Source organism: Coregonus lavaretus, assembly GCF_964263955.1.
Source record: "Coregonus lavaretus genome assembly, contig: HAP1_SCAFFOLD_3292, whole genome shotgun sequence".
NCBI classification, from domain to species: domain Eukaryota; kingdom Metazoa; phylum Chordata; class Actinopteri; order Salmoniformes; family Salmonidae; genus Coregonus; species Coregonus lavaretus.
Genome location: NW_028158754.1, coordinates 24,465 through 35,136, shown reverse-complemented (window position 1 = coordinate 35,136; position 10,672 = coordinate 24,465).

The following is a 10,672-nucleotide window of genomic DNA, read 5'->3' as shown; positions in this document are numbered from 1 at the left end:
ATTCTCTCTACTGTTATTCTGACATTTCACATTCTTAAAATAAAGTGGTGATCCTAACTGACCTAAGACAGTGAATTTTTACTAGGATTAAATGTCAGGAATTGTATAAAACGGAGTTTAAATGTATTTGGCTAAGGTGTATGTAAACTTCCGACTTCAACTGTACATGAGGCATCTGAATTCACAGGACAACGTAAAAATATGTTCCGATAAGTCGTGTCCTAAATACAGTACCAACTTGTTGGAGTTGTCTGAAAATTACTGACGCATACGTAAGCACGCTACACCTAGATGACTGCACCGGTTTTCCATGTCTATGGACCACAATCATTGAGCAGTGAGCGCGGAAGCCCACTGCACTGTACGATAGTTCCACCTACGCTACACCCTTCCTCCTGCCCCTCTTGTCCCGAGCCCAGACGGTGCGCCCCTCAAATTGAGGCTCCTTATCGCCCATTTAGTACCATGTTCTTCTTCATGTGGTTTTCTGGCAGACTAGACGCTGTGTTGCCTATTGCTGCCTTTCACAGGTCGGAGTGCGGATTGCACATTTTGGTCACCCCAAATAAAAGGGGAATGGGAAAAACTGAAATTGCACCACCATCTAACCCTGCACATATACACTATCCCCAAAAACCCACCACCATCTAATCCTGCACATACACTACCGTTCAAAAGTTTGGGGTCACTTTGAAACTTCCTTGTTTTCAAAAGAAAAGCAAGTTTTTTGTCAATTAAAATAACATCAAATTGATCAGAAATACAGTGTAGACATTGTTAATGTTGTAAATGGCTATTGTAGCTGGAAACGGCTGATTTTTTATGGAATATCTACATAGGCGTACAGAGGCCCATTAACAGCAACCATCAGTCCTGTGTTCCAATGGCACGTTGTGTTTGCTAATCCAAGTTTATCATTTTAAAAGGCTAATTGATCATTAGAAAACCCTTTTGCAATTATGTTAGCACAGCTGAAAACTGTTGTGCTGATTAAAGAAGCAATAAAACTGGCCTTCTTGAGACTAGTTGAGTATCTGGAGCATCAGCAATTGTGGGTTTGATTACAGGCTCAAAATGGCCAGAAACAAATAACTTTCTTCTGAAACTCGTCAGTCTATTCTTGTTCTGAGAAGTGAAGGCACGACACGTGCGGGGCGCTGGCACAGGACGCACTGGGCTGTGAATGCGCACTGGCGACGTATCTCTGCATACCTAGGTTCCTCAATGAACACACGCTCCTTTTGTTGCCTGACCAGCTCCTCTCTCCGTGCCTCCACTACTTCCTTCTCCCTTAGAGCCTCCTGTAGCGCCTCCCTCTGAACGGATAACTCCTGCTCCCTCTGAGCTAACAGCCCCCGTAACGTGGTGGCCTCCTCTCTCAGACTGCTCCAGTCCTTCTCTCTCTCTCGCCAATCCTCCTCCAGTGAGGACTCCTCCGGGAGCCCCCATGAGTTAGGGAACAGAAACTCATCGTCGTCGTCATCCTCCGACTCCTCCGTGTAAAACTGTTCCCATTCCTGTTCCCATGGTCGTAGGGACTCCAACTGGAACCCCACAGTGCAGTGGTCAGGGCTCTTCTCTCTCGATCCCCGACCACCCTTCTAGCCCCCCAAAAAAAATTTCTTGGGGTTGCCTCTCTGGCTTCCTCAGCGGTTGGTCCCGTTGGCGTCGTCGTTGATCCTCTCCTACCCGGGCTTCCTCCTTCGCCCAGGATCCTTTATCGGCTACACTCTCCTTCATCGCCTTCCGATAACGGACGGCCTCCTCCTCAGTAATCCTCCCCCAACCGAGGAGGACATCTACTAAGGTTACCTCAAGTTGAGTCCCAGGCGTTTGCTCCTTCTTAGCACGCTGCTTGGTCCTTTTGTGGTGGGATCTTCTGTCACGATCGTTGAGAGACGGATTAGACCAAGGCGCAGCGTGGAATGCATACATGTTTATTAGAACAATAAACACCAACAAAACAAGCCAAACACACCGAAACACAAACAAGATCCCACACTAAGGTAGGCAACCAGGCTACCTAAGTATGATCCCCAATCAGAGACAACGAGCGACAACTGCCTCTGATTGGGAATCACACCCGGCCAAACATAGAAATATAAACATAGATCTAAACATAGATATTCACTTAGAAAAACTCACGCCCTGACCAAACCAACTAAAGACAACCGGCCTCTCAAGGCCAGGGCGTGACAATGGTGAAACTGCCACGTCCATTTGTGATATTACAATAACAAAGAAGTTGCTGTAAACACTGTTTTTTCCATTCCAGTGAAATAAGGTATTAGTATTTGTATGTATTATGTATCCCCATTAGCTGCTGCAGCAGTTCATACAATTTTTAAAACATTATAATTCATTCACAGATTTCACAACACACTGTGTGCCCTCAGGCCCCTACCTGACCACTACCACATATCTACAGTACAAAATCCATGTGTACGTGTGTGTATAGTGTGTATGCTATCGTGTGTGTATGCATGTGTCTGTGCCTATGTTTTTGTTGCTTCACAGTCCCCGCTGTTCCATAAGGTGTATTTTTATCTGTTTTTTAAATCTAATTTTACTGCTTGCATCAGTTACTTGATGTGGAATAGAGTTCCATGTAGTCATGGCTCTATGTAGTACTGTACGCCTCCCATAGTCTGTTCTGGACTTGGGGACTGTGAAGAGATGTCTTGTGTCATGTCTTGTGGGGTATGCATGGGTGTCCGAGCTGTGCGCCAGTAGTTCAAACAGACAGCTCAGTGCATTCAACATGTCAATACCTCTCATAAATACAAGTAGTGATGAAGTCAATCTCTCCTCCACTTTGTGCCAGGAGAGATTGACATGCATGTTATTAATATTAGCTCTCTGTGTCCTTTTTTTGTGGCACCTGACCACACAATAGTCCAGGTGTGACAAAACTAGGGCCTGTAGGACCTGCCTTGTTGATAGTGCTGTTAAGAAGGTAGAGCAGCGCTTTATTATGGATATACTTCTCCCCATCTTAGCTACTGTTCTATCAATATGTTTTGACCATGACAGTTTACAATCCAGGGTTACTCCAAGCAGTTTAGTCACCTCAACTTGCTCAATTTCCACATTATTTATTACAACATTTAGTTGAGGTTTAGGGTTTATTGAATGATTTGTCCCAAATACAATGCTTTTAGTTTTATAAATATTTAGGACTAACTTATTCCTTGCCATCCACTCTCAAACTAACTGCAACTCTTTGTTAAGTGTTGCAGTCATTTCAGTCGCTGTAGTAGCTGACATGTATAGAGTTTAGTCATCCGCATACATAGACACTCTGGCTTTACTCAAAGCCAGTGGCATGTCATTAGTAAAGATTGAAAAAAGTTATGGGCCTAGACAGCTGCCCTAGGGAATTCCTGATTTTACCTGGATTATGTTGGAGAGGCTTCCATTAAAGAACACCCTCTGTGTTCTGTTAGACAGGTAACTCTTTATCCACAACATAGCTAGGGGGTTTAAAGCCATAACACATACGTTTTTCCAGCAGTAGACTATGATCAATAATGTCAAAAGCCGCACTGAAGTCTAACAAAACAGCCCCCACAATATTTGTATCATCAATTTCTCTAAGCCAATCATCAGTAATTTGTGTAAGTGATGTGCTTTTTGAATGTCCTTCCCTATAAGCATGCTGAAAGTTTGTTGTCAATTTGTTTACTGTAAAATAGCATTGTATCTGGTCAAACACAATTTTTTCCTAAAGTTTAATAAGGGTTGGTAACAGGATGATTGGTCAGCTATTTGAGCCAGTTAAGGGGGATTTACTATTCTTAAGTAGGGGAATAACTTTTGCTTCCCTCCAAGCCTGGGGGCACACACATTCTTGTAGGCTTAAATTGAAAATATGGCAAATAGGAGTGGCAATATTGTCCGCTATTATCCTCAGTAATTTTCCATCCAAGTTGTCAGACCCCGGTGGCTTGTCATTGTTGATTGACAACAATAATTGTTTCACCTCTTCCACACTCACTTTACAAGAATCCAAGATGGCGAAGTAGTGCAGTCCTGTTTCTGTCGTGTGTCTGTAAATAGCCTGTAAATACCCTGTTTTTTTGTATTTTTCGTACATGTTTCCCTATCAGACTTTTCATCCTTCTAGAAAATATACTTTCCTGCAACCCGCCTCACTCAATGTGGAACGGATTCTATTGTTGACTTACCTTTGTCTAGAATCTAGAATCTCCAGTTGAAACTAGCTAGCCAGTTTCAGCTAACTAGCTACTTGCTATTAGCCACAGCTAGCGGTGTTTCACTCAGAACATTGGATTTTTTTCCGCGGGATTAATTTTAATCACTGGACATTGATCACCGGATATTCGGCCAGTCTGCACAGCGCGTTATCGACCCAGAACATATCAGTTTTTCCGCCGGAATCACTGAATCACTGGACCTTTAACTCCGGATTCATCGCTACCAGCTGGCTACAACAAAACGGACGCTGTGGTCTGGCTAAGCATCCTGAGCTAGGCCCATCTCCCGGCTATCTACCTCTCTGTCAACCGGACGGGACCACCTAGTGTTGACACGAAGCCCCGCCGATCCTACACGACTGGTCTGCCGACGAAATCGTCTGATGTGGTTACGACGTTAACCACGAAGATTCCATCCATCTGCTAGCCCTTACTAGCCCCTGCTAACCCTCTTACTCACTAGTGCTTCACCACCGGACCTTATGATAACTCAGCTATACAGCTGATATCTGCTGGACTGTTCCTTTTTACGGTACTACATCCTGTTTATGTTTAGCCTCAGCCCAAACATGGTTAGTTTATTGTTGTTTCGGTTATTTCTAATTGTACTATATCACTGTAGACCCCCCAGCCTAGCTAAACCTGCCTTAGATAGCTATTTTGTCCCTCCCCCCATACACTCAGAGACCGACTCAATTTATGCCTCTAGAGATACTATCTCTTTCATTGTTACCCAACGCTCAGGTTTACCTCCACTTTACTCATATCCTTCCATATCCTTGTCTGTACATAATGCCCTGAATCTTTTCTATAACACCCGGAAATCTGCCCCCTTTATTCTATGTACCCAACGCACTAGAAGACCAGTTCTTAAAGCCTTTAGCCGTATCCTTATTCTAGTCCTCCTCTGTTCCTCTGGTGATGTAGAGGCTAACCCAGGCCCTGCAGCCCTCAGTATCACTCCTACTCCCCAGGCGCTATCATTTGATGACTTCTGTAATCGCAAAAGTATTGGTTTCTTGCACATAAATATCAGAAGTCTACTTCCTAAGTTTGAGTTATTCACTGCGTTAGCACACTCTGCCAACCCTGATGTTCTAGCAGTGTCTGAATCCTGGCTCAGGAAGGCCACCAAAAATTCTGAAATTTCCATCCCCAACTATAACATTTTCCGTCTAGATAGAACTGCCAAAGGGGGTGGAGTTGCAATCTACTGTAGAGATAGCCTGCAGAGCTCTATCATACTATCCAGGTCTGTGCCCAAACAGTTTGAGCTTCTACTTCTAAAAATCCACCTTTCCAGAAATAAGTCTCTCACTGTTGCCGCTTGCTACAGACCCCCCTCAGCCCCCAGCTGTGCCCTGGACACCATATGTGAATTGATTGCCCCCCATTTATCCTCAGAGTTTGTACTGCTTGGTGACCTAAATTGGGATATGCTTAATACCCCAGCCATCCTACAATCCAAGCTAGATGCCCTCAACCTCACGCAAATTATCAACGAACCTACCAGGTACAACCCTAAATCCGTAAACATGGGTACCCTCATAGATATCATCCTGACTAACACACCCTCTAAATACACCTCAGCTGTCTTCAACCAGGATCTCAGCGATCACTGCCTTATTGCCTGCGTCCGTAACGGGTCCGCGGTCAAACGACCACCCCTCATCACTGTCAAACGCTCCCTAAAACACTTTAGCGAGGAGGCCTTCCTAATTGACCTGGCCCAGGTATCCTGGATGGATATAGATCTCATTCCGTCAGTAGAGGATGCCTGGTTGTTCCTTAAAAGTAATTTCCTCTCAATCTTAAATAAACATGCCCCATTCAAAAAATACAGAACTAAGAACCGATATAGCCCCTGGTTCTCCTCAGACTTGACTGCCCTTGACCAGCACAAAAACATCCTGTGGCGTACAGCATTAGCATCAAATAGCCCCCGCGATATGCAACTTTTCAGGGAAGTTAGGAACCAATATACACAAGCAGTCAGGAAAGCAAAGGCTAACTTTTTCAAACAGAAATTTGCTTCCTGTAGCACTAACTCCAAAAAGTTTTGGGACACTGTAAAGTCCATGGAGAATAAGAGCACTTCCTCCCAGCTGCCCACTGCACTGAGGCTAGGAAACACTATCACCACCGATAAATCTACAATAATCGAGAATTTCAACAAGCATTTTGCTACAGCTGGCCATGCTTTCCATCTGGCTACCACTAACCCGGCCACCAACTCTGCACCCTCTGCTGCAACTTGCCCATGCCCCCCCCGCTTCTCCTTCACACAAATTCAGACAGCTGATGTTTTGAAAGCGCTGCAAAATCTGGACCCCTACAAATCAGCTGGGCTAGACAATCTGGACCCTTTCTTTCTAAAACTAGCCGCCGAAATTGTCGCAACCCCTATTACTAGTCTGTTCAACCTCTCTTTCATAACGTCTGAGATCCCCAGAGATTGGAAAGCTGCCGCGGTCATCCCCCTCTTCAAAGGGGGTGACACTCTAGATCCAAACTGCTACAGACCTATATCCATCCTGCCCTGCCTTTCGAAAGTATTCGAAAGCCAAGTTAACAAACAGATCATCCACCATTTCGAATACCACCGTACCTTCTCCGCTATGCAATCCGGTTTCCGAGCTGGTCACGGGTGCACTTCAGCCACGCTCAAGGTCCTAAACGATATTATAACCGCGATTGATAATAGACAGTACTGTGCAGCCGTCTTCATCGACCTGGCCAAGGCTTTCGACTCTGTCAACCACCGCATTCTTATTGGCAGACTAAATAGCCTTGGTTTCTCAAATGACTGCCTCGCCTGGTTCACCAACTACTTCTCAGATAGAGTTCAGTGTGTCAAATCGGAGGGCCTGTTGTCTGGACCTATGGCAGTCTCTATGGGGGTGCCACAGGGTTCAATTCTTGGGCCGACACTTTTCTCCGTGTATATCAATGATGTCGCTCTTGCTGCTGGTGACTCTCAGATCCACCTCTACGCAGACGACACCATTTTGTATACATCTGGCCCTTCATTGGACACTGTGTTAACAAACCTCCAAACGAGCTTCAATGCCATACAACAATCCTTCAGTAGCCTTCAACTGCTCTTAAACACTAGTAAAACTAAATGCATGCTTTTCAATCGAACGCTGCTAGCACCCGCCCACCCGACTAGAATCACCACTCTCGACGGGTCGGACCTAGAGTATGTGGACAACTACAAATATCTAGGTGTCTGGTTAGACTGTAAACTCAACTTCCAGACTCACATAAAGAATCTCCAATCCAAAGTTAAATCTAGAATCGGCTTCCTATTTCGCAACAAAGCCTCCTTCACTCATGCTGCCAAACATGCCCTCGTAAAACTGACTATCCTACCGATCCTTGACTTCGGCGATGTCATTTACAAAATAGCCTCCAACACTCTACTCAGCAAATTGGATGTAGTCTATCACAGTGCCATCCGTTTTGTCTCCAAAGCCCCATACACTACCCACCACTGTGACCTGTACGCTCTTGTTGGCTGGTCCTCACTACATGTCCGTCGTCAAACCCACTGGCTCCAGGCCATCTATAAATCACTGCTAGGCAAATCCCCGCCTTATCTTAGCTCATTGGTCACCATAGCAGCACCCACCCGTAGTCTGCGCTCCAGCAGGTATATCTCACTGGTCATTCCCAAAGCCAACACCTCCTTTGGCCGCCATTCCTTCCAGTTCTCTGCTGCCAATGACTGGAACGAATTGCAAAAATCTCTGAAGCTGGAGACTCTTATCTCCCTCAATAACTTTAAGCATCAGTTGTCAGAGCACCTTACCGATCACTGCACCTGTACACAGCCCATCTGAAATTAGCCCACCCAACTACCTCATCCCTATATTGTTATTTATTTTGCTCTTTTGCACCCCAGTATCTCTATTTGCACATAATCTCTTGCACATCTAGCATTCCAGTGTTAATACTATTGTAATTATTCTGCACTATAGCCTATTTATTGCCTTACCTCCATAACTTGCTACATTTGCACACACTGTATATATATTTTCTGTTGTATTTCTGACTTTATGTTTTTTTTACCCCATATGTAACTCTGTGTTGTTTTTATTGCACTACTTTGCTTTATCTTGGCCAGGTCGCAGTTGTAAATGAGAACCTGTTCTCAACTGGCTTACCTGGTTAAATAAAGGTGAAATAAAAATAAATAAAAAATAAATAAAAGAGCTCTAAATTACAATGCTTTTCTTTCATAATTTGGTCAGATATACTTGGATGTGTATTGTCAGCGTTTGTTGCTGGCATGTCATCCCTAAGTTTGCTGATCTTGCCAATTAAAAAATAATTAAAGTAGTTGGCAATATCAGTTGGTTTTGTGATGAATGAGCCATCTGATTCAATGAATGATGGAGCTGAGTTTGTCTTTTTTCCCAAAATGTCATTTATGGTGCTCCAAAGCTTTTTACTATAATTCTTTATGTCATTTATCTTTGTTTCATAGTGTAGTTTCTTCTTCTTTTTATTCAGTTTAGTCACATGATTTCTCAATTTGCAATACGTTTGCCAATCGGTTGTGCAGCCAGACTTATTTGCCATTCCTTTTGCCTCATCCCTCTCAACCATACAATTTTTCAATTCCTCATCAATCCACAGGGATTTATCAGTTTTTACAGTAATTTCCTTAATCGGTGCATGCTTATTAGTAACCGGAATAAGCAATTTCATAAATGTGTCAAGTGCAGTGTCTGTTTGCTCCTCATTACACACCACGGACCAACAAATATTATTTACATCAACAACATAGGAATCACTACAAAACGTATTGTATGACCTCTTATACACAATATTAGGCCCAGCCTTTGGAACTTTGGTTTTCCTAGATATGGCTACTATATTGTGATCACTACATACGATGGATTTGGATACTGCTTTCAAACAGATCTCTGCAGCATTAGTAAAGATATGATCAATACATGTTGATGATTTCATTCCTGTACTGTTTGTAACTAGCCTGGTAGGTTGATTGATAACCTGAACCAGGTTGCAGGCACTAGTTACAGTTTGTGTGTGGGCAGCCTGATGAAAGCCAGTCAATATTTAAATCACCCAGAAAGTATACCTCTCTATTGACATCACATACATTATCAAGCAATTCACATGTTATCCAGATACCGACTGTTAGCACTTGGTGGTCTATAGCAGCTTCCCACCAGAATGGGCTTTAGGTGAGGCAGATGGAAAGTACATAAACTTGGAAAGCCCACAGTGTAGCACCAACACCAGCCTGAACTGAATCCCTCTATTGTAGCTGATGTTGAGCTATGATTCTGGGTGGGTAGATGTATTCAAATACAACCACAGGCAGGTTTTGAAAGAATGGTCACGCTTTATGGTTTCACTTGACTTCACAAAGCCTTTGTGAGGATAACAAAGATGTTCCTGAGTGAGATGTTAAGGGAAGATATTGTAGTTGGTCAACTTTGCATGCAATTGCAAACCTACCCAATCTTTCATTGATTTGATGCATTCCAAAAATATATCATGCCCTAGTCAGATTTGAAGGTTGGAATGGAGTTAGTCTCAAATGTCAACTCAAAACTAATGTGTAGAGGTGGAAAAAGTAAGTTTAGCATGTGTGATCTGAAGCATGTAGATTATGCTTGTCAATTATCTACCACTGAGTCTAAGATCTTGGATGAACGCTTGTTTTGGAGTATGACACCGATAGATCAGGCCCGTTTAAGTTCAGAAGCCATGTACCATAGCATCAAAGAGAGGCCAATCCTTTACTGTACATGGGGATACTATGAAACATTGGCCAGGAAATGATAGGAAATTAGTATTTCCTAACTGATTAATCATGGCAGGAGTTATCTTCCTTTTCGCACCAAAGTACGTTCATCTCTCTAGGAGACAGAACGCGTCTCCTTCCAGAGCGGTATGACGGCTGCGTGGTCCCATGGTGTTTATACTTGCATACTATTGTTTGTACAGATGAACGTGGTACCTTCAGGCGTTTGGAAATTGCTCCCAAGGCTGAACCAGACTTGTGGAGGTCTACAAATTTTGTTCTGAGGTCTTGGCTGATTTCTTTTGATTTTCCCATGATGTCAAGCAAAGAGGCACTGAGTTTGAAGGTAGGCCTTGAAATACATCCACAGGTACACCTCCAATTGACTCAAATGATGTCAATTATCCTATCAGAAGCTTCTAAAGCCATGACATCATTTTCTGGAATTTTCCAAGCTGTTTAAAGGCACAGTCAACTTAGTGTATGTAAACTTCTGACCCACTGGAATTGTGATACAGTGAATTATAAGTGAAATAATCTGTCTGTAAACAATTGTTGGAAAAATTACATGTCATGCACAAAGTAGATGTCCTAACCGACTTGCCAAAAGGATAGTTTGTTAACAAGAAATTTGAGGAGTGGTTGAAAAGCGAGTTTTAATGACTCCAACCTA